The sequence below is a fragment of the Electrophorus electricus genome, chromosome 13 (genome assembly GCF_041902795.1).
Source record: "Electrophorus electricus isolate QZ-2024a chromosome 13, ASM4190279v1, whole genome shotgun sequence".
NCBI lineage: Eukaryota > Metazoa > Chordata > Actinopteri > Gymnotiformes > Gymnotidae > Electrophorus > Electrophorus electricus.
This window is the reverse complement of record NC_137509.1, coordinates 18,788,212-18,812,160: the sequence shown is the minus strand read 5'-3', so window position 1 is coordinate 18,812,160 and position 23,949 is coordinate 18,788,212. Positions and strand designations below refer to the sequence as shown.

General features: G+C 36.7%; 2 non-coding genes and 23 pseudogenes across 2 annotated transcripts; all 25 read right to left on the bottom strand.

The window, feature by feature from the left end:
* Window positions 1–502: 502 nt before the first annotated feature.
* LOC145648685 (5S ribosomal RNA) lies at window positions 503–621 on the bottom strand (annotated as a pseudogene).
* Window positions 622–1,411: 790 nt separating this feature from the next.
* On the bottom strand, window positions 1,412–1,530 carry LOC145648066 (5S ribosomal RNA; annotated as a pseudogene).
* Window positions 1,531–2,321: 791 nt separating this feature from the next.
* LOC145650512 (5S ribosomal RNA) lies at window positions 2,322–2,440 on the bottom strand (annotated as a pseudogene).
* A 790-nt stretch (window positions 2,441–3,230) lies between these two features.
* Window positions 3,231–3,349, bottom strand: LOC145648064 (5S ribosomal RNA; annotated as a pseudogene).
* Window positions 3,350–4,140: 791 nt separating this feature from the next.
* LOC145649554 (5S ribosomal RNA) lies at window positions 4,141–4,259 on the bottom strand (annotated as a pseudogene).
* A 790-nt stretch (window positions 4,260–5,049) lies between these two features.
* LOC145648119 (5S ribosomal RNA) lies at window positions 5,050–5,168 on the bottom strand (annotated as a pseudogene).
* A 790-nt stretch (window positions 5,169–5,958) lies between these two features.
* On the bottom strand, window positions 5,959–6,077 carry LOC145648684 (5S ribosomal RNA; annotated as a pseudogene).
* A 790-nt stretch (window positions 6,078–6,867) lies between these two features.
* On the bottom strand, window positions 6,868–6,986 carry LOC145648063 (5S ribosomal RNA; annotated as a pseudogene).
* Window positions 6,987–7,777: 791 nt separating this feature from the next.
* On the bottom strand, window positions 7,778–7,896 carry LOC145650511 (5S ribosomal RNA; annotated as a pseudogene).
* Window positions 7,897–8,686: 790 nt separating this feature from the next.
* On the bottom strand, window positions 8,687–8,805 carry LOC145648062 (5S ribosomal RNA; annotated as a pseudogene).
* A 790-nt stretch (window positions 8,806–9,595) lies between these two features.
* Window positions 9,596–9,714, bottom strand: LOC145647408 (5S ribosomal RNA; annotated as a pseudogene).
* Window positions 9,715–10,504: 790 nt separating this feature from the next.
* LOC145648061 (5S ribosomal RNA) lies at window positions 10,505–10,623 on the bottom strand (annotated as a pseudogene).
* A 790-nt stretch (window positions 10,624–11,413) lies between these two features.
* LOC145648378 (5S ribosomal RNA) lies at window positions 11,414–11,532 on the bottom strand (annotated as a pseudogene).
* Window positions 11,533–12,322: 790 nt separating this feature from the next.
* Window positions 12,323–12,441, bottom strand: LOC145648060 (5S ribosomal RNA; annotated as a pseudogene).
* A 790-nt stretch (window positions 12,442–13,231) lies between these two features.
* LOC145648377 (5S ribosomal RNA) lies at window positions 13,232–13,350 on the bottom strand (annotated as a pseudogene).
* Window positions 13,351–14,140: 790 nt separating this feature from the next.
* Window positions 14,141–14,259, bottom strand: LOC145648302 (5S ribosomal RNA). The gene has a single exon (XR_014116447.1). It is a non-coding gene; the product is annotated as a 5S ribosomal RNA (ribosomal RNA).
* Window positions 14,260–15,487: 1,228 nt separating this feature from the next.
* On the bottom strand, window positions 15,488–15,606 carry LOC145648487 (5S ribosomal RNA; annotated as a pseudogene).
* A 790-nt stretch (window positions 15,607–16,396) lies between these two features.
* LOC145648829 (5S ribosomal RNA) lies at window positions 16,397–16,515 on the bottom strand (annotated as a pseudogene).
* Window positions 16,516–17,306: 791 nt separating this feature from the next.
* On the bottom strand, window positions 17,307–17,425 carry LOC145648485 (5S ribosomal RNA; annotated as a pseudogene).
* Window positions 17,426–18,653: 1,228 nt separating this feature from the next.
* On the bottom strand, window positions 18,654–18,772 carry LOC145647407 (5S ribosomal RNA; annotated as a pseudogene).
* A 790-nt stretch (window positions 18,773–19,562) lies between these two features.
* On the bottom strand, window positions 19,563–19,681 carry LOC145648059 (5S ribosomal RNA; annotated as a pseudogene).
* Window positions 19,682–20,471: 790 nt separating this feature from the next.
* LOC145648376 (5S ribosomal RNA) lies at window positions 20,472–20,590 on the bottom strand (annotated as a pseudogene).
* Window positions 20,591–21,380: 790 nt separating this feature from the next.
* Window positions 21,381–21,499, bottom strand: LOC145647133 (5S ribosomal RNA). Its single transcript, XR_014116282.1, has one exon. It is a non-coding gene; the product is annotated as a 5S ribosomal RNA (ribosomal RNA).
* A 1,228-nt stretch (window positions 21,500–22,727) lies between these two features.
* LOC145648484 (5S ribosomal RNA) lies at window positions 22,728–22,846 on the bottom strand (annotated as a pseudogene).
* A 790-nt stretch (window positions 22,847–23,636) lies between these two features.
* On the bottom strand, window positions 23,637–23,755 carry LOC145648828 (5S ribosomal RNA; annotated as a pseudogene).
* Window positions 23,756–23,949: the final 194 nt, after the last annotated feature.

Here is a 23,949-nt window from a genome sequence, read left to right as displayed (position 1 = left end):
AATTATTCACTGCACTTCAAATTTGAACATGATAGCTTGAACATAAATTAAAGGGATGCAATACAATCTTACAGCACCTGCTATTCCCTGGTACTAAAAGATTTCTATTTAATCTGTACACTTCACATACAAGCTTGTCAGTTGCAGATTAAAGTAAAGTGATGCAACAAAAACTTACAGCATCTGCTATTCCCAGGTGCTAACAGATAGTTTTTTTAATTAATCACTGCATTTCACATCCTAGCATGTCATCTTGACAGTAAATTAAAGTGATTCAAGAGAAGCTTACAGCATCTCGTAGTCCAAGGTGCTAACAGATAGTTTTTGATGAATCACTGCACTTCACATTCAGGCATGTGAGTTGGAGAGTAAATGAAAGTGATGCAAAAAAAACTTACAGCATCGGCTATTCCCAGGTGCTAACAGATAGATTTTTTTATTAATCACTGCACTTCACATTTGAGCATGTCAGCTTGAAAGTAAATTAAAGTGATGCAAGAAAAGCTTACAGCACCTGGTATTCCTAGATAGGGTCCCACCTCAGTACTATCCAGGCCCAAACTTGCTTAGCTTCCAAGGTCAGATGAGATTGGGCGTTCTCAAGATGGTTTGGCCATAAGCCTTAAACACTTACTCAAATTGCCTAATCATAGCAAATATGAACAAAGACCAATCTGACAATTTTTTTTATTAATCCCTGCACTTGACATTCTAGAATGTTATCTTGAATGTAAATTAAATGATGCAATAAAAGCTTACAACATCTGGTATACGGAGGCACTAACAGACAGTTTTTTGATGAATCACTGCACTTCACATTCAGGCATGTGAGTTGGAGAGTAAATGAAAGTGATGCAAAAAAAACGTACAGCATCTGCTATTCCCAGGTGCTAACAGATAGTTTGAGTTAATTATTCAATGCACTTCAAATTTGAACATGATAGCTTGAACATAAATTAAAGGGATGCAATACAATCTTACAGCACCTGCTATTCCCTGGTACTAAAATATTTCTATTTAATCTGTACACTTCACATACAAGCTTGTCAGTTGCAGATTAAAGTAAAGTGATGCAACAAAAACTTACAGCATCTGCTATTCCCAGGTGCTAACAGATAGTTTTTTTAATTAATCACTGCATTTCACATCCTAGCATGTCATCTTGACAGTAAATTAAAGTGATTCAAGAGAAGCTTACAGCATCTCGTAGTCCAAGGTGCTAACAGATAGTTTTTGATGAATCACTGCACTTCACATTCAGGCATGTGAGTTGGAGAGTAAATGAAAGTGATGCAAAAAAAACTTACAGCATCGGCTATTCCCAGGTGCTAACAGATAGTTTTTTTTATTAATCACTGCACTTCACATTTGAGCATGTCAGCTTGAAAGTAAATTAAAGTGATGCAAGAAAAGCTTACAGCACCTGGTATTCCTAGGTAGGGTCCCACCTCAGTACTATCCAGGCCCAAACTTGCTTAGCTTCCAAGGTCAGATGAGATTGGGCGTTCTCAAGATGGTTTGGCCATAAGCCTTAAACTCTTACTCAAATTGCCTAATCATAGCAAATATGAACAAAGACCAATCTGACAATTTTTTTTATTAATCCCTGCACTTGACATTCTAGAATGTTATCTTGAATGTAAATTAAATGATGCAATAAAAGCTTACAACATCTGGTATACGGAGGCACTAACAGACAGTTTTTTGATGAATCACTGCACTTCACATTCAGGCATGTGTGTTGGAGAGTAAATGAAAGTGATGCAAAAAAAACGTACAGCATCTGCTATTCCCAGGTGCTAACAGATAGTTTGAGTTAATTATTCACTGCACTTCAAATTTGAACATGATAGCTTGAACATAAATTAAAGGGATGCAATACAATCTTACAGCACCTGCTATTCCCTGGTACTAAAATATTTCTATTTAATCTGTACACTTCACATACAAGCTTGTCAGTTGCAGATTAAAGTAAAGTGATGCAACAAAAACTTACAGCATCTGCTATTCCCAGGTGCTAACAGATAGTTTTTTTAATTAATCACTGCATTTCACATCCTAGCATGTCATCTTGACAGTAAATTAAAGTGATTCAAGAGAAGCTTACAGCATCTCGTAGTCCAAGGTGCTAACAAATAGTTTTTGATGAATCACTGCACTTCACATTCAGGCATGTGAGTTGGAGAGTAAATGAAAGTGATGCAAAAAAAACTTACAGCATCGGCTATTCCCAGGTGCTAACAGATAGTTTTTTTTTATTAATCACTGCACTTCACATTTGAGCATGTCAGCTTGAAAGTAAATTAAAGTGATGCAAGAAAAGCTTACAGCACCCGGTATTCCTAGGTAGGGTCCCACCTCAGTACTATCCAGACCCAAACTTGCTTAGCTTCCAAGGTCAGATGAGATTGGGCGTTCTCAAGCTGGTGTGGCCGGAAGCCTTAAACACTAACTCAAATTTCCTAATCATAGCAAATATGATCAAAGACCAATCTGACAATTTTTTTTATTAATCCCTGCACTTGACATTCTAGAATGTTATCTTGAATGTAAATTAAATGATGCAATAAAAGCTTACAACATCTGGTATACGGAGGCACTAACAGACAGTTTTTTGATGAATCACTGCACTTCACATTCAGGCATGTGAGTTGGAGAGTAAATGAAAGTGATGCAAAAAAAACTTACAGCATCTGCTATTCCCAGGTGCTAACAGATAGTTTGAGTTAATTATTCACTGCACTTCAAATTTGAACATGATAGCTTGAACATAAATTAAAGGGATGCAATACAATCTTACAGCACCTGCTATTCCCTGGTACTAAAATATTTCTATTTAATCTGTACACTTCACATACAAGCTTGTCAGTTGCAGATTAAAGTAAATTGATGCAACAAAAACTTACAGCATCTGCTATTCCCAGGTGCTAACAGATAGTTTTTTTAATTAATCACTGCATTTCACATCCTAGCATGTCATCTTGACAGTAAATTAAAGTGATTCAAGAGAAGCTTACAGCATCTCGTAGTCCAAGGTGCTAACAGATAGTTTTTGATGAATCACTGCACTTCACATTCAGGCATGTGAGTTGGAGAGTAAATGAAAGTGATGCAAAAAAAACTTACAGCATCGGCTATTCCCAGGTGCTAACAGATAGTTTTTTTTATTAATCACTGCACTTCACATTTGAGCATGTCAGCTTGAAATAAAATTAAAGTGATGCAAGAAAAGCTTACAGCACCTGGTATTCCTAGGTAGGGTCCCACCTCAGTACTATCCAGGCCCAAACTTGCTTAGCTTCCAAGGTCAGATGAGATTGGGCGTTCTCAAGATGGTTTGGCCATAAGCCTCAAACACTTACTCAAATTGCCTAATCATAGCAAATATGAACAAAGACCAATCTGACAATTTTTTTTATTAATCCCTGCACTTGACATTCTAGAATGTTATCTTGAATGTAAATTAAATGATGCAATAAAAGCTTACAACATCTGGTATACGGAGGCACTAACAGACAGTTTTTTGATGAATCACTGCACTTCACATTCAGGCATGTGAGTTGGAGAGTAAATGAAAGTGATGCAAAAAAAACGTACAGCATCTGCTATTCCCAGGTGCTAACAGATAGTTTGAGTTAATTATTCAATGCACTTCAAATTTGAACATGATAGCTTGAACATAAATTAAAGGGATGCAATACAATCTTACAGCACCTGCTATTCCCTGGTACTAAAATATTTCTATTTAATCTGTACACTTCACATACAAGCTTGTCAGTTGCAGATTAAAGTAAAGTGATGCAACAAAATCTTACAGCATCTGCTATTCCCAGGTGCTAACAGATAGTTTTTTTAATTAATCACTGCATTTCACATCCTAGCATGTCATCTTGACAGTAAATTAAAGTTATTCAAGAGAAGCTTACAGCATCTCGTAGTCCAAGGTGCTAACAGATAGTTTTTGATGAATCACTGCACTTCACATTCAGGCATGTGAGTTGGAGAGTAAATGAAAGTGATGCAAAAAAAACTTACAGCATCGGCTATTCCCAGGTGCTAACAGATAGTTTTTTTTTATTAATCACTGCACTTCACATTTGAGCATGTCAGCTTGAAAGTAAATTAAAGTGATGCAAGAAAAGCTTACAGCACCCGGTATTCCTAGGTAGGGTCCCACCTCAGTACTATCCAGGCCCAAACTTGCTTAGCTTCCAAGGTCAGATGAGATTGGGCGTTCTCAAGCTGGTGTGGCCGGAAGCCTTAAACACTTACTCAAATTTCCTAATCATAGCAAATATGATCAAAGACCAATCTGACAATTTTTTTTATTAATCCCTGCACTTGACATTCTAGAATGTTATCTTGAATGTAAATTAAATGATGCAATAAAAGCTTACAACATCTGGTATACGGAGGCACTAACAGACAGTTTTTTGATGAATCACTGCACTTCACATTCAGGCATGTGAGTTGGAGAGTAAATGAAAGTGATGCAAAAAAAACTTACAGCATCTGCTATTCCCAGGTGCTAACAGATAGTTTGAGTTAATTATTCACTGCACTTCAAATTTGAACATGATAGCTTGAACATAAATTAAAGGGATGCAATACAATCTTACAGCACCTGCTATTCCCTGGTACTAAAATATTTCTATTTAATCTGTACACTTCACATACAAGCTTGTCAGTTGCAGATTAAAGTAAAGTGATGCAACAAAATCTTACAGCATCTGCTATTCCCAGGTGCTAACAGATAGTTTTTTTAATTAATCACTGCATTTCACATCCTAGCATGTCATCTTGACAGTAAATTAAAGTGATTCAAGAGAAGCTTACAGCATCTCGTAGTCTAAGGTGCTAACAGATAGTTTTTGATGAATCACTGCACTTCACATTCAGGCATGTGAGTTGGAGAGTAAATGAAAGTGATGCAAAAAAAACTTACAGCATCGGCTATTCCCAGGTGCTAACAGATAGTTTTTTTTATTAATCACTGCACTTCACATTTGAGCATGTCAGCTTGAAAGTAAATTAAAGTGATGCAAGAAAAGCTTACAGCACCTGGTATTCCTAGGTAGGGTCCCACCTCAGTACTATCCAGGCCCAAACTTGCTTAGCTTCCAAGGTCAGATGAGATTGGACGTTCTCAAGCTGGTGTGGCCGTAAGCCTTAAACACTTACTCAAATTTCCTAATCATAGCAAATATGATCAAAGACCAATCTGACAATTTTTTTTATTAATCCCTGCACTTGACATTCTAGAATGTTATCTTGAATGTAAATTAAATGATGCAATAAAAGCTTACAACATCTGGTATACGGAGGCACTAACAGACAGTTTTTTGATGAATCACTGCACTTCACATTCAGGCATGTGAGTTGGAGAGTAAATGAAAGTGATGCAAAAAAAACGTACAGCATCGGCTATTCCCAGGTGCTAACAGATAGTTTGAGTTAATTATTCACTGCACTTCAAATTTGAACATGATAGCTTGAACATAAATTAAAGGGATGCAATACAATCTTACAGCACCTGCTATTCCCTGGTACTAAAAGATTTCTATTTAATCTGTACACTTCACATACAAGCTTGTCAGTTGCAGATTAAAGTAAAGTGATGCAACAAAAACTTACAGCATCTGCTATTCCCAGGTGCTAACAGATAGTTTTTTTAATTAATCACTGCATTTCACATCCTAGCATGTCATCTTGACAGTAAATTAAAGTGATTCAAGAGAAGCTTACAGCATCTCGTAGTCCAAGGTGCTAACAGATAGTTTTTGATGAATCACTGCACTTCACATTCAGGCATGTGAGTTGGAGAGTAAATGAAAGTGATGCAAAAAAAACTTACAGCATCGGCTATTCCCAGGTGCTAACAGATAGATTTTTTTATTAATCACTGCACTTCACATTTGAGCATGTCAGCTTGAAAGTAAATTAAAGTGATGCAAGAAAAGCTTACAGCACCTGGTATTCCTAGATAGGGTCCCACCTCAGTACTATCCAGGCCCAAACTTGCTTAGCTTCCAAGGTCAGATGAGATTGGGCGTTCTCAAGATGGTTTGGCCATAAGCCTTAAACACTTACTCAAATTGCCTAATCATAGCAAATATGAACAAAGACCAATCTGACAATTTTTTTTATTAATCCCTGCACTTGACATTCTAGAATGTTATCTTGAATGTAAATTAAATGATGCAATAAAAGCTTACAACATCTGGTATACGGAGGCACTAACAGACAGTTTTTTGATGAATCACTGCACTTCACATTCAGGCATGTGAGTTGGAGAGTAAATGAAAGTGATGCAAAAAAAACGTACAGCATCTGCTATTCCCAGGTGCTAACAGATAGTTTGAGTTAATTATTCAATGCACTTCAAATTTGAACATGATAGCTTGAACATAAATTAAAGGGATGCAATACAATCTTACAGCACCTGCTATTCCCTGGTACTAAAATATTTCTATTTAATCTGTACACTTCACATACAAGCTTGTCAGTTGCAGATTAAAGTAAAGTGATGCAACAAAAACTTACAGCATCTGCTATTCCCAGGTGCTAACAGATAGTTTTTTTAATTAATCACTGCATTTCACATCCTAGCATGTCATCTTGACAGTAAATTAAAGTGATTCAAGAGAAGCTTACAGCATCTCGTAGTCCAAGGTGCTAACAGATAGTTTTTGATGAATCACTGCACTTCACATTCAGGCATGTGAGTTGGAGAGTAAATGAAAGTGATGCAAAAAAAACTTACAGCATCGGCTATTCCCAGGTGCTAACAGATAGTTTTTTTTATTAATCACTGCACTTCACATTTGAGCATGTCAGCTTGAAAGTAAATTAAAGTGATGCAAGAAAAGCTTACAGCACCTGGTATTCCTAGGTAGGGTCCCACCTCAGTACTATCCAGGCCCAAACTTGCTTAGCTTCCAAGGTCAGATGAGATTGGGCGTTCTCAAGATGGTTTGGCCATAAGCCTTAAACTCTTACTCAAATTGCCTAATCATAGCAAATATGAACAAAGACCAATCTGACAATTTTTTTTATTAATCCCTGCACTTGACATTCTAGAATGTTATCTTGAATGTAAATTAAATGATGCAATAAAAGCTTACAACATCTGGTATACGGAGGCACTAACAGACAGTTTTTTGATGAATCACTGCACTTCACATTCAGGCATGTGTGTTGGAGAGTAAATGAAAGTGATGCAAAAAAAACGTACAGCATCTGCTATTCCCAGGTGCTAACAGATAGTTTGAGTTAATTATTCACTGCACTTCAAATTTGAACATGATAGCTTGAACATAAATTAAAGGGATGCAATACAATCTTACAGCACCTGCTATTCCCTGGTACTAAAATATTTCTATTTAATCTGTACACTTCACATACAAGCTTGTCAGTTGCAGATTAAAGTAAAGTGATGCAACAAAAACTTACAGCATCTGCTATTCCCAGGTGCTAACAGATAGTTTTTTTAATTAATCACTGCATTTCACATCCTAGCATGTCATCTTGACAGTAAATTAAAGTGATTCAAGAGAAGCTTACAGCATCTCGTAGTCCAAGGTGCTAACAAATAGTTTTTGATGAATCACTGCACTTCACATTCAGGCATGTGAGTTGGAGAGTAAATGAAAGTGATGCAAAAAAAACTTACAGCATCGGCTATTCCCAGGTGCTAACAGATAGTTTTTTTTTATTAATCACTGCACTTCACATTTGAGCATGTCAGCTTGAAAGTAAATTAAAGTGATGCAAGAAAAGCTTACAGCACCCGGTATTCCTAGGTAGGGTCCCACCTCAGTACTATCCAGACCCAAACTTGCTTAGCTTCCAAGGTCAGATGAGATTGGGCGTTCTCAAGCTGGTGTGGCCGGAAGCCTTAAACACTAACTCAAATTTCCTAATCATAGCAAATATGATCAAAGACCAATCTGACAATTTTTTTTATTAATCCCTGCACTTGACATTCTAGAATGTTATCTTGAATGTAAATTAAATGATGCAATAAAAGCTTACAACATCTGGTATACGGAGGCACTAACAGACAGTTTTTTGATGAATCACTGCACTTCACATTCAGGCATGTGAGTTGGAGAGTAAATGAAAGTGATGCAAAAAAAACTTACAGCATCTGCTATTCCCAGGTGCTAACAGATAGTTTGAGTTAATTATTCACTGCACTTCAAATTTGAACATGATAGCTTGAACATAAATTAAAGGGATGCAATACAATCTTACAGCACCTGCTATTCCCTGGTACTAAAATATTTCTATTTAATCTGTACACTTCACATACAAGCTTGTCAGTTGCAGATTAAAGTAAAGTGATGCAACAAAAACTTACAGCATCTGCTATTCCCAGGTGCTAACAGATAGTTTTTTTAATTAATCACTGCATTTCACATCCTAGCATGTCATCTTGACAGTAAATTAAAGTGATTCAAGAGAAGCTTACAGCATCTCGTAGTCCAAGGTGCTAACAGATAGTTTTTGATGAATCACTGCACTTCACATTCAGGCATGTGAGTTGGAGAGTAAATGAAAGTGATGCAAAAAAAACTTACAGCATCGGCTATTCCCAGGTGCTAACAGATAGTTTTTTTTATTAATCACTGCACTTCACATTTGAGCATGTCAGCTTGAAATAAAATTAAAGTGATGCAAGAAAAGCTTACAGCACCTGGTATTCCTAGGTAGGGTCCCACCTCAGTACTATCCAGGCCCAAACTTGCTTAGCTTCCAAGGTCAGATGAGATTGGGCGTTCTCAAGATGGTTTGGCCATAAGCCTCAAACACTTACTCAAATTGCCTAATCATAGCAAATATGAACAAAGACCAATCTGACAATTTTTTTTATTAATCCCTGCACTTGACATTCTAGAATGTTATCTTGAATGTAAATTAAATGATGCAATAAAAGCTTACAACATCTGGTATACGGAGGCACTAACAGACAGTTTTTTGATGAATCACTGCACTTCACATTCAGGCATGTGAGTTGGAGAGTAAATGAAAGTGATGCAAAAAAAACGTACAGCATCTGCTATTCCCAGGTGCTAACAGATAGTTTGAGTTAATTATTCAATGCACTTCAAATTTGAACATGATAGCTTGAACATAAATTAAAGGGATGCAATACAATCTTACAGCACCTGCTATTCCCTGGTACTAAAATATTTCTATTTAATCTGTACACTTCACATACAAGCTTGTCAGTTGCAGATTAAAGTAAAGTGATGCAACAAAAACTTACAGCATCTGCTATTCCCAGGTGCTAACAGATAGTTTTTTTAATTAATCACTGCATTTCACATCCTAGCATGTCATCTTGACAGTAAATTAAAGTGATTCAAGAGAAGCTTACAGCATCTCGTAGTCCAAGGTGCTAACAGATAGTTTTTGATGAATCACTGCACTTCACATTCAGGCATGTGAGTTGGAGAGTAAATGAAAGTGATGCAAAAAAAACTTACAGCATCGGCTATTCCCAGGTGCTAACAGATAGTTTTTTTTATTAATCACTGCACTTCACATTTGAGCATGTCAGCTTGAAAGTAAATTAAAGTGATGCAAGAAAAGCTTACAGCACCCGGTATTCCTAGATAGGGTCCCACCTCAGTACTATCCAGGCCCAAACTTGCTTAGCTTCCAAGGTCAGATGAGATTGGGCGTTCTCAAGCTGGTGTGGCCGTAAGCCTTAAACACTTACTCAAATTTCCTAATCATAGCAAATATGATCAAAGACCAATCTGACAATTTTTTTTATTAATCCCTGCACTTGACATTCTAGAATGTTATCTTGAATGTAAATTAAATGATGCAATAAAAGCTTACAACATCTGGTATACGGAGGCACTAACAGACAGTTTTTTGATGAATCACTGCACTTCACATTCAGGCATGTGAGTTGGAGAGTAAATGAAAGTGATGCAAAAAAAACGTACAGCATCGGCTATTCCCAGGTGCTAACAGATAGTTTGAGTTAATTATTCACTGCACTTCAAATTTGAACATGATAGCTTGAACATAAATTAAAGGGATGCAATACAATCTTACAGCACCTGCTATTCCCTGGTACTAAAATATTTCTATTTAATCTGTACACTTCACATACAAGCTTGTCAGTTGCAGATTAAAGTAAAGTGATGCAACAAAAACTTACAGCATCTGCTATTCCCAGGTGCTAACAGATAGTTTTTTTAATTAATCACTGCATTTCACATCCTAGCATGTCATCTTGACAGTAAATTAAAGTGATTGAAGAGAAGCTTACAGCATCTCGTAGTCCAAGGTGCTAACAGATAGTTTTTGATGAATCACTGCACTTCACATTCAGGCATGTGAGTTGGAGAGTAAATGAAAGTGATGCAAAAAAAACTTACACCATCGGCTATTCCCAGGTGCTAACAGATAGTTTTTTTTATTAATCACTGCACTTCACATTTGAGCATGTCAGCTTGAAAGTAAATTAAAGTGATGCAAGAAAAGCTTACAGCACCTGGTATTCCTAGGTAGGGTCCCACCTCAGTACTATCCAGGCCCAAACTTGCTTAGCTTCCAAGGTCAGATGAGATTGGGCGTTCTCAAGATGGTTTGGCCATAAGCCTTAAACACTTACTCAAATTGCCTAATCATAGCAAATATGAACAAAGACCAATCTGACAATTTTTTTTATTAATCCCTGCACTTGACATTCTAGAATGTTATCTTGAATGTAAATTAAATGATGCAATAAAAGCTTACAACATCTGGTATACGGAGGCACTAACAGACAGTTTTTTGATGAATCACTGCACTTCACATTCAGGCATGTGAGTTGGAGAGTAAATGAAAGTGATGCAAAAAAAACGTACAGCATCTGCTATTCCCAGGTGCTAACAGATAGTTTGAGTTAATTATTCACTGCACTTCAAATTTGAACATGATAGCTTGAACATAAATTAAAGGGATGCAATACAATCTTACAGCACCTGCTATTCCCTGGTACTAAAATATTTCTATTTAATCTGTACACTTCACATACAAGCTTGTCAGTTGCAGATTAAAGTAAAGTGATGCAACAAAAACTTACAGCATCTGCTATTCCCAGGTGCTAACAGATAGTTTTTTTAATTAATCACTGCATTTCACATCCTAGCATGTCATCTTGACAGTAAATTAAAGTGATTCAAGAGAAGCTTACAGCATCTCGTAGTCCAAGGTGCTAACAGATAGTTTTTGATGAATCACTGCACTTCACATTCAGGCATGTGAGTTGGAGAGTAAATGAAAGTGATGCAAAAAAAACTTACAGCATCGGCTATTCCCAGGTGCTAACAGATAGTTTTTTTTATTAATCACTGCACTTCACATTTGAGCATGTCAGCTTGAAAGTAAATTAAAGTGATGCAAGAAAAGCTTACAGCACCTGGTATTCCTAGGTAGGGTCCCACCTCAGTACTATCCAGGCCCAAACTTGCTTAGCTTCCAAGGTCAGATGAGATTGGGCGTTCTCAAGCTGGTGTGGCCGTAAGGCTTAAACACTTACTCAAATTTCCTAATCATAGCAAATATGATCAAAGACCAATCTGACAATTTTTTTTATTAATCCCTGCACTGGACATTCTAGAATGTTATCTTGAATGTAAATTAAATGATGCAATAAAAGCTTACAACATCTGGTATACGGAGGCACTAACAGACAGTTTTTTGATGAATCACTGCACTTCACATTCAGGCATGTGAGTTGGAGAGTAAATGAAAGTGATGCAAAAAAAACGTACAGCATCGGCTATTCCCAGGTGCTAACAGATAGTTTGAGTTAATTATTCACTGCACTTCAAATTTGAACATGATAGCTTGAACATAAATTAAAGGGATGCAATACAATCTTACAGCACCTGCTATTCCCTGGTACTAAAATATTTCTATTTAATCTGTACACTTCACATACAAGCTTGTCAGTTGCAGATTAAAGTAAAGTGATGCAACAAAAACTTACAGCATCTGCTATTCCCAGGTGCTAACAGATAGTTTTTTTAATTAATCACTGCATTTCACATCCTAGCATGTCATCTTGACAGTAAATTAAAGTGATTCAAGAGAAGCTTACAGCATCTCGTAGTCTAAGGTGCTAACAGATAGTTTTTGATGAATCACTGCACTTCACATTCAGGCATGTGAGTTGGAGAGTAAATGAAAGTGATGCAAAAAAAACTTACAGCATCGGCTATTCCCAGGTGCTAACAGATAGTTTTTTTTATTAATCACTGCACTTCACATTTGAGCATGTCAGCTTGAAAGTAAATTAAAGTGATGCAAGAAAAGCTTACAGCACCTGGTATTCCTAGGTAGGGTCCCACCTCAGTACTATCCAGGCCCAAACTTGCTTAGCTTCCAAGGTCAGATGAGATTGGGCGTTCTCAAGATGGTTTGGCCATAAGCCTTAAACACTTACTCAAATTGCCTAATCATAGCAAATATGAACAAAGACCAATCTGACAATTTTTTTTATTAATCCCTGCACTTGACATTCTAGAATGTTATCTTGAATGTAAATTAAATGATGCAATAAAAGCTTACAACATCTGGTATACGGAGGCACTAACAGACAGTTTTTTGATGAATCACTGCACTTCACATTCAGGCATGTGAGTTGGAGAGTAAATGAAAGTGATGCAAAAAAAACGTACAGCATCTGCTATTCCCAGGTGCTAACAGATAGTTTGAGTTAATTATTCACTGCACTTCAAATTTGAACATGATAGCTTGAACATAAATTAAAGGGATGCAATACAATCTTACAGCACCTGCTATTCCCTGGTACTAAAATATTTCTATTTAATCTGTACACTTCACATACAAGCTTGTCAGTTGCAGATTAAAGTAAAGTGATGCAACAAAAACTTACAGCATCTGCTATTCCCAGGTGCTAACAGATAGTTTTTTTAATTAATCACTGCATTTCACATCCTAGCATGTCATCTTGACAGTAAATTAAAGTGATTCAAGAGAAGCTTACAGCATCTCGTAGTCCAAGGTGCTAACAGATAGTTTTTGATGAATCACTGCACTTCACATTCAGGCATGTGAGTTGGAGAGTAAATGAAAGTGATGCAAAAAAAACTTACAGCATCGGCTATTCCCAGGTGCTAACAGATAGTTTTTTTTATTAATCACTGCACTTCACATTTGAGCATGTCAGCTTGAAAGTAAATTAAAGTGATGCAAGAAAAGCTTACAGCACCTGGTATTCCTAGGTAGGGTCCCACCTCAGTACTATCCAGGCCCAAACTTGCTTAGCTTCCAAGGTCAGATGAGATTGGGCGTTCTCAAGCTGGTGTGGCCGTAAGGCTTAAACACTTACTCAAATTTCCTAATCATAGCAAATATGATCAAAGACCAATCTGACAATTTTTTTTATTAATCCCTGCACTGGACATTCTAGAATGTTATCTTGAATGTAAATTAAATGATGCAATAAAAGCTTACAACATCTGGTATACGGAGGCACTAACAGACAGTTTTTTGATGAATCACTGCACTTCACATTCAGGCATGTGAGTTGGAGAGTAAATGAAAGTGATGCAAAAAAAACGTACAGCATCGGCTATTCCCAGGTGCTAACAGATAGTTTGAGTTAATTATTCACTGCACTTCAAATTTGAACATGATAGCTTGAACATAAATTAAAGGGATGCAATACAATCTTACAGCACCTGCTATTCCCTGGTACTAAAATATTTCTATTTAATCTGTACACTTCACATACAAGCTTGTCAGTTGCAGATTAAAGTAAAGTGATGCAACAAAAACTTACAGCATCTGCTATTCCCAGGTGCTAACAGATAGTTTTTTTAATTAATCACTGCATTTCACATCCTAGCATGTCATCTTGACAGTAAATTAAAGTGATTCAAGAGAAGCTTACAGCATCTCGTAGTCTAAGGTGCTAACAGATAGTTTTTGATGAATCACTGCACTTCACATTCAGGCATGTGAGTTGGAGAGTAAATGAAAGTGATGCAAAAAAAACTTACAGCATCGGCTATTCCCAGGTGCTAACAGATAGTTTTTTTTATTAATCACTGCACTTCACATTTGAGCATGTCAGCTTGAAAGTAAATTTAAGTGATGCAAGAAAAGCTTACAGCACCTGGTATTCCTAGGTAGGGTCCCACCTCAGTACTATCCAGGCCCAAGCTTGCTTAGCTTCCAAGGTCAGATGAGATTGGGCGTTCTCAAGCTGGTGTGGCCGTAAGCCTTAAACACTTACTCAAATTTCCTAATCATAGCAAATATGATCAAAGACCAATCTGACAATTTTTTTTATTAATCCCTGCACTTGACATTCTAGAATGTTATCTTGAATGTAAATTAAATGATGCAATAAAAGCTTACAACATCTGGTATACGGAGGCACTAACAGACAGTTTTTTGATGAATCACTGCACTTCACATTCAGGCATGTGAGTTGGAGAGTAAATGAAAGTGATGCAAAAAAAACGTACAGCATCGGCTATTCCCAGGTGCTAACAGATAGTTTGAGTTAATTATTCACTGCACTTCAAATTTGAACATGATAGCTTGAACATAAATTAAAGGGATGCAATACAATCTTACAGCACCTGCTATTCCCTGGTACTAAAATATTTCTATTTAATCTGTACACTTCACATACAAGCTTGTCAGTTGCAGATTAAAGTAAAGTGATGCAACAAAAACTTACAGCATCTGCTATTCCCAGGTGCTAACAGATAGTTTTTTTAATTAATCACTGCATTTCACATCCTAGCATGTCATCTTGACAGTAAATTAAAGTGATTGAAGAGAAGCTTACAGCATCTCGTAGTCCAAGGTGCTAACAGATAGTTTTTGATGAATCACTGCACTTCACATTCAGGCATGTGAGTTGGAGAGTAAATGAAAGTGATGCAAAAAAAACGTACAGCATCGGCTATTCCCAGGTGCTAACAGATAGTTTGAGTTAATTATTCACTGCACTTCAAATTTGAACATGATAGCTTGAACATAAATTAAAGGGATGCAATACAATCTTACAGCACCTGCTATTCCCTGGTACTAAAATATTTCTATTTAATCTGTACACTTCACATACAAGCTTGTCAGTTGCAGATTAAAGTAAAGTGATGCAACAAAAACTTACAGCATCTGCTATTCCCAGGTGCTAACAGATAGTTTTTTTAATTAATCACTGCATTTCACATCATAGCATGTCATCTTGACAGTAAATTAAAGTGATTGAAGAGAAGCTTACAGCATCTCGTAGTCCAAGGTGCTAACAGATAGTTTTTGATGAATCACTGCACTTCACATTCAGGCATGTGAGTTGGAGAGTAAATGAAAGTGATGCAAAAAAAACTTACAGCATCGGCTATTCCCAGGTGCTAACAGATAGTTTTTTTTATTAATCACTGCACTTCACATTTGAGCATGTCAGCTTGAAAGTAAATTAAAGTGATGCAAGAAAAGCTTACAGCACCTGGTATTCCTAGGTAGGGTCCCAACTCAGTACTATCCAGGCCCAAACTTGCTTAGCTTCCAAGGTCAGATGAGATTGGGCGTTCTCAAGATGGTTTGGCCATAAGCCTTAAGCTCTTACTCAAATTGCCTAATCATAGCAAATATGAACAAAGACCAATCTGACAATTTTTTTTATTAATCCCTGCACTTGACATTCTAGAATGTTATCTTGAATGTAAATTAAATGATGCAATAAAAGCTTACAACATCTGGTATACGGAGGCACTAACAGACAGTTTTTTGATGAATCACTGCACTTCACATTCAGGCATGTGAGTTGGAGAGTAAATGAAAGTGATGCAAAAAAAACTTACAGCATCTGCTATTCCCAGGTGCTAACAGATAGTTTGAGTTAATTATTCACTGCACTTCAAATTTGAACATGATAGCTTGAACATAAATTAAAGGGATGCAATACAATCTTACAGCACCTGCTATTCCCTGGTACTAAAATATTTCTATTTAATCTGTACACTTCACATACAAGCTTGTCAGTTGCAGATTAAAGTAAAGTGATGCAACAAAAACTTACAGCATCTGCTATTCCCAGGTGCTAACAGATAGTTTTTTTAATTAATCACTGCATTTCACATCCTAGCATGTCATCTTGACAGTAAATTAAAGTGATTCAAGAGAAGCTTACAGCATCTCGTAGTCTAAGGTGCTAACAGATAGTTTTTGATGAATCACTGCACTTCACATTCAGGCATGTGAGTTGGAGAGTAAATGAAAGTGATGCAAAAAAAACTTACAGCATCGGCTATTCCCAGGTGCTAACAGATAGTTTTTTTTATTAATCACTGCACTTCACATTTGAGCATGTCAGCTTGAAAGTAAATTAAAGTGATGCAAGAAAAGCTTACAGCACCTGGTATTCCTAGGTAGGGTCCCACCTCAGTACTATCCATGCCCAAACTTGCTTAGCTTCCAAGGTCAGATGAGATTGGGCGTTCTCAAGCTGGTGTGGCCGTAAGCCTTAAACACTTACTCAAATTTCCTAATCATAGCAAATATGATCAAAGACCAATCTGACAATTTTTTTTATTAATCCCTGCACTTGACATTCTAGAATGTTATCTTGAATGTAAATTAAATGATGCAATAAAAGCTTACAACATCTGGTATACGGAGGCACTAACAGACAGTTTTTTGATGAATCACTGCACTTCACATTCAGGCATGTGAGTTGGAGAGTAAATGAAAGTGATGCAAAAAAAACGTACAGCATCTGCTATTCCCAGGTGCTAACAGATAGTTTGAGTTAATTATTCACTGCACTTCAAATTTGAACATGATAGCTTGAACATAAATTAAAGGGATGCAATACAATCTTACAGCACCTGCTATTCCCTGGTACTAAAATATTTCTATTTAATCTGTACACTTCACATACAAGCTTGTCAGTTGCAGATTAAAGTAAAGTGATGCAACAAAAACTTACAGCATCTGCTATTCCCAGGTGCTAACAGATAGTTTTTTTAATTAATCACTGCATTTCACATCCTAGCATGTCATCTTGACAGTAAATTAAAGTGATTCAAGAGAAGCTTACAGCATCTCGTAGTCCAAGGTGCTAACAGATAGTTTTTGATGAATCACTGCACTTCACATTCAGGCATGTGAGTTGGAGAGTAAATGAAAGTGATGCAAAAAAAACTTACAGCATCGGCTATTCCCAGGTGCTAACAGATAGTTTTTTTTTATTAATCACTGCACTTCACATTTGAGCATGTCAGCTTGAAAGTAAATTAAAGTGATGCAAGAAAAGCTTACAGCACCTGGTATTCCTAGGTAGGGTCCCAACTCAGTACTATCCAGGCCCAAACTTGCTTAGCTTCCAAGGTCAGATGAGATTGGGCGTTCTCAAGATGGTTTGGCCATAAGCCTTAAACTCTTACTCAAATTGCCTAATCATAGCAAATATGAACAAAGACCAATCTGACAATTTTTTTTATTAATCCCTGCACTTGACATTCTAGAATGTTATCTTGAATGTAAATTAAATGATGCAATAAAAGCTTACAACATCTGGTATACGGAGGCACTAACAGACAGTTTTTTGATGAATCACTGCACTTCACATTCAGGCATGTGAGTTGGAGAGTAAATGAAAGTGATGCAAAAAAAACTTACAGCATCTGCTATTCCCAGGTGCTAACAGATAGTTTGAGTTAATTATTCACTGCACTTCAAATTTGAACATGATAGCTTGAACATAAATTAAAGGGATGCAATACAATCTTACAGCACCTGCTATTCCCTGGTACTAAAATATTTCTATTTAATCTGTACACTTCACATACAAGCTTGTCAGTTGCAGATTAAAGTAAAGTGATGCAACAAAAACTTACAGCATCTGCTATTCCCAGGTGCTAACAGATAGTTTTTTTAATTAATCACTGCATTTCACATCCTAGCATGTCATCTTGACAGTAAATTAAAGTGATTGAAGAGAAGCTTACAGCATCTCGTAGTCCAAGGTGCTAACAGATAGTTTTTGATGAATCACTGCACTTCACATTCAGGCATGTGAGTTGGAGAGTAAATGAAAGTGATGCAAAAAAAACGTACAGCATCGGCTATTCCCAGGTGCTAACAGATAGTTTGAGTTAATTATTCACTGCACTTCAAATTTGAACATGATAGCTTGAACATAAATTAAAGGGATGCAATACAATCTTACAGCACCTGCTATTCCCTGGTACTAAAATATTTCTATTTAATCTGTACACTTCACATACAAGCTTGTCAGTTGCAGATTAAAGTAAAGTGATGCAACAAAAACTTACAGCATCTGCTATTCCCAGGTGCTAACAGATAGTTTTTTTAATTAATCACTGCATTTCACATCCTAGCATGTCATCTTGACAGTAAATTAAAGTGATTCAAGAGAAGCTTACAGCATCTCGTAGTCCAAGGTGCTAACAGATAGTTTTTGATGAATCACTGCACTTCACATTCAGGCATGTGAGTTGGAGAGTAAATGAAAGTGATGCAAAAAAAACTTACAGCATCGGCTATTCCCAGGTGCTAACAGATAGTTTTTTTTATTAATCACTGCACTTCACATTTGAGCATGTCAGCTTGAAAGTAAATTAAAGTGATGCAAGAAAAGCTTACAGCACCCGGTATTCCTAGATAGGGTCCCACCTCAGTACTATCCAGGCCCAAACTTGCTTAGCTTCCAAGGTCAGATGAGATTGGGCGTTCTCAAGCTGGTGTGGCCGTAAGCCTTAAACACTTACTCAAATTTCCTAATCATAGCAAATATGATCAAAGACCAATCTGACAATTTTTTTTATTAATCCCTGCACTTGACATTCTAGAATGTTATCTTGAATGTAAATTAAATGATGCAATAAAAGCTTACAACATCTGGTATACGGAGGCACTAACAGACAGTTTTTTGATGAATCACTGCACTTCACATTCAGGCATGTGAGTTGGAGAGTAAATGAAAGTGATGCAAAAAAAACGTACAGCATCGGCTATTCCCAGGTGCTAACAGATAGTTTGAGTTAATTATTCACTGCACTTCAAATTTGAACATGATAGCTTGAACATAAATTAAAGGGATGCAATACAATCTTACAGCACCTGCTATTCCCTGGTACTAAAATATTTCTATTTAATCTGTACACTTCACATACAAGCTTGTCAGTTGCAGATTAAAGTAAAGTGATGCAACAAAAACTTACAGCATCTGCTATTCCCAGGTGCTAACAGATAGTTTTTTTAATTAATCACTGCATTTCACATCCTAGCATGTCATCTTGACAGTAAATTAAAGTGATTGAAGAGAAGCTTACAGCATCTCGTAGTCCAAGGTGCTAACAGATAGTTTTTGATGAATCACTGCACTTCACATTCAGGCATGTGAGTTGGAGAGTAAATGAAAGTGATGCAAAAAAAACTTACACCATCGGCTATTCCCAGGTGCTAACAGATAGTTTTTTTTATTAATCACTGCACTTCACATTTGAGCATGTCAGCTTGAAAGTAAATTAAAGTGATGCAAGAAAAGCTTACAGCACCTGGTATTCCTAGGTAGGGTCCCACCTCAGTACTATCCAGGCCCAAACTTGCTTAGCTTCCAAGGTCAGATGAGATTGGGCGTTCTCAAGATGGTTTGGCCATAAGCCTTAAACACTTACTCAAATTGCCTAATCATAGCAAATATGAACAAAGACCAATCTGACAATTTTTTTTATTAATCCCTGCACTTGACATTCTAGAATGTTATCTTGAATGTAAATTAAATGATGCAATAAAAGCTTACAACATCTGGTATACGGAGGCACTAACAGACAGTTTTTTGATGAATCACTGCACTTCACATTCAGGCATGTGAGTTGGAGAGTAAATGAAAGTGATGCAAAAAAAACGTACAGCATCTGCTATTCCCAGGTGCTAACAGATAGTTTGAGTTAATTATTCACTGCACTTCAAATTTGAACATGATAGCTTGAACATAAATTAAAGGGATGCAATACAATCTTACAGCACCTGCTATTCCCTGGTACTAAAATATTTCTATTTAATCTGTACACTTCACATACAAGCTTGTCAGTTGCAGATTAAAGTAAAGTGATGCAACAAAAACTTACAGCATCTGCTATTCCCAGGTGCTAACAGATAGTTTTTTTAATTAATCACTGCATTTCACATCCTAGCATGTCATCTTGACAGTAAATTAAAGTGATTCAAGAGAAGCTTACAGCATCTCGTAGTCCAAGGTGCTAACAGATAGTTTTTGATGAATCACTGCACTTCACATTCAGGCATGTGAGTTGGAGAGTAAATGAAAGTGATGCAAAAAAAACTTACAGCATCGGCTATTCCCAGGTGCTAACAGATAGTTTTTTTTATTAATCACTGCACTTCACATTTGAGCATGTCAGCTTGAAAGTAAATTAAAGTGATGCAAGAAAAGCTTACAGCACCTGGTATTCCTAGGTAGGGTCCCACCTCAGTACTATCCAGGCCCAAACTTGCTTAGCTTCCAAGGTCAGATGAGATTGGGCGTTCTCAAGCTGGTGTGGCCGTAAGGCTTAAACACTTACTCAAATTTCCTAATCATAGCAAATATGATCAAAGACCAATCTGACAATTTTTTTTATTAATCCCTGCACTTGACATTCTAGAATGTTATCTTGAATGTAAATTAAATGATGCAATAAAAGCTTACAACATCTGGTATACGGAGGCACTAACAGACAGTTTTTTGATGAATCACTGCACTTCACATTCAGGCATGTGAGTTGGAGAGTAAATGAAAGTGATGCAAAAAAAACGTACAGCATCGGCTATTCCCAGGTGCTAACAGATAGTTTGAGTTAATTATTCACTGCACTTCAAATTTGAACATGATAGCTTGAACATAAATTAAAGGGATGCAATACAATCTTACAGCACCTGCTATTCCCTGGTACTAAAATATTTCTATTTAATCTGTACACTTCACATACAAGCTTGTCAGTTGCAGATTAAAGTAAAGTGATGCAACAAAAACTTACAGCATCTGCTATTCCCAGGTGCTAACAGATAGTTTTTTTAATTAATCACTGCATTTCACATCCTAGCATGTCATCTTGACAGTAAATTAAAGTGATTCAAGAGAAGCTTACAGCATCTCGTAGTCTAAGGTGCTAACAGATAGTTTTTGATGAATCACTGCACTTCACATTCAGGCATGTGAGTTGGAGAGTAAATGAAAGTGATGCAAAAAAAACTTACAGCATCGGCTATTCCCAGGTGCTAACAGATAGTTTTTTTTATTAATCACTGCACTTCACATTTGAGCATGTCAGCTTGAAAGTAAATTTAAGTGATGCAAGAAAAGCTTACAGCACCTGGTATTCCTAGGTAGGGTCCCACCTCAGTACTATCCAGGCCCAAGCTTGCTTAGCTTCCAAGGTCAGATGAGATTGGGCGTTCTCAAGCTGGTGTGGCCGTAAGCCTTAAACACTTACTCAAATTTCCTAATCATAGCAAATATGATCAAAGACCAATCTGACAATTTTTTTTATTAATCCCTGCACTTGACATTCTAGAATGTTATCTTGAATGTAAATTAAATGATGCAATAAAAGCTTACAACATCTGGTATACGGAGGCACTAACAGACAGTTTTTTGATGAATCACTGCACTTCACATTCAGGCATGTGAGTTGGAGAGTAAATGAAAGTGATGCAAAAAAAACGTACAGCATCGGCTATTCCCAGGTGCTAACAGATAGTTTGAGTTAATTATTCACTGCACTTCAAATTTGAACATGATAGCTTGAACATAAATTAAAGGGATGCAATACAATCTTACAGCACCTGCTATTCCCTGGTACTAAAATATTTCTATTTAATCTGTACACTTCACATACAAGCTTGTCAGTTGCAGATTAAAGTAAAGTGATGCAACAAAAACTTACAGCATCTGCTATTCCCAGGTGCTAACAGATAGTTTTTTTAATTAATCACTGCATTTCACATCCTAGCATGTCATCTTGACAGTAAATTAAAGTGATTGAAGAGAAGCTTACAGCATCTCGTAGTCCAAGGTGCTAACAGATAGTTTTTGATGAATCACTGCACTTCACATTCAGGCATGTGAGTTGGAGAGTAAATGAAAGTGATGCAAAAAAAACGTACAGCATCGGCTATTCCCAGGTGCTAACAGATAGTTTGAGTTAATTATTCACTGCACTTCAAATTTGAACATGATAGCTTGAACATAAATTAAAGGGATGCAATACAATCTTACAGCACCTGCTATTCCCTGGTACTAAAATATTTCTATTTAATCTGTACACTTCACATACAAGCTTGTCAGTTGCAGATTAAAGTAAAGTGATGCAACAAAAACTTACAGCATCTGCTATTCCCAGGTGCTAACAGATAGTTTTTTTAATTAATCACTGCATTTCACATCATAGCATGTCATCTTGACAGTAAATTAAAGTGATTGAAGAGAAGCTTACAGCATCTCGTAGTCCAAGGTGCTAACAGATAGTTTTTGATGAATCACTGCACTTCACATTCAGGCATGTGAGTTGGAGAGTAAATGAAAGTGATGCAAAAAAAACTTACAGCATCGGCTATTCCCAGGTGCTAACAGATAGTTTTTTTTATTAATCACTGCACTTCACATTTGAGCATGTCAGCTTGAAAGTAAATTAAAGTGATGCAAGAAAAGCTTACAGCACCTGGTATTCCTAGGTAGGGTCCCAACTCAGTACTATCCAGGCCCAAACTTGCTTAGCTTCCAAGGTCAGATGAGATTGGGCGTTCTCAAGATGGTTTGGCCATAAGCCTTAAGCTCTTACTCAAATTGCCTAATCATAGCAAATATGAACAAAGACCAATCTGACAATTTTTTTTATTAATCCCTGCACTTGACATTCTAGAATGTTATCTTGAATGTAAATTAAATGATGCAATAAAAGCTTACAACATCTGGTATACGGAGGCACTAACAGACAGTTTTTTGATGAATCACTGCACTTCACATTCAGGCATGTGAGTTGGAGAGTAAATGAAAGTGATGCAAAAAAAACTTACAGCATCTGCTATTCCCAGGTGCTAACAGATAGTTTGAGTTAATTATTCACTGCACTTCAAATTTGAACATGATAGCTTGAACATAAATTAAAGGGATGCAATACAATCTTACAGCACCTGCTATTCCCTGGTACTAAAATATTTCTATTTAATCTGTACACTTCACATACAAGCTTGTCAGTTGCAGATTAAAGTAAAGTGATGCAACAAAAACTTACAGCATCTGCTATTCCCAGGTGCTAACAGATAGTTTTTTTAATTAATCACTGCATTTCACATCCTAGCATGTCATCTTGACAGTAAATTAAAGTGATTCAAGAGAAGCTTACAGCATCTCGTAGTCTAAGGTGCTAACAGATAGTTTTTGATGAATCACTGCACTTCACATTCAGGCATGTGAGTTGGAGAGTAAATGAAAGTGATGCAAAAAAAACTTACAGCATCGGCTATTCCCAGGTGCTAACAGATAGTTTTTTTTATTAATCACTGCACTTCACATTTGAGCATGTCAGCTTGAAAGTAAATTAAAGTGATGCAAGAAAAGCTTACAGCACCTGGTATTCCTAGGTAGGGTCCCACCTCAGTACTATCCATGCCCAAACTTGCTTAGCTTCCAAGGTCAGATGAGATTGGGCGTTCTCAAGCTGGTGTGGCCGTAAGCCTTAAACACTTACTCAAATTTCCTAATCATAGCAAATATGATCAAAGACCAATCTGACAATTTTTTTTATTAATCCCTGCACTTGACATTCTAGAATGTTATCTTGAATGTAAATTAAATGATGCAATAAAAGCTTACAACATCTGGTATACGGAGGCACTAACAGACAGTTTTTTGATGAATCACTGCACTTC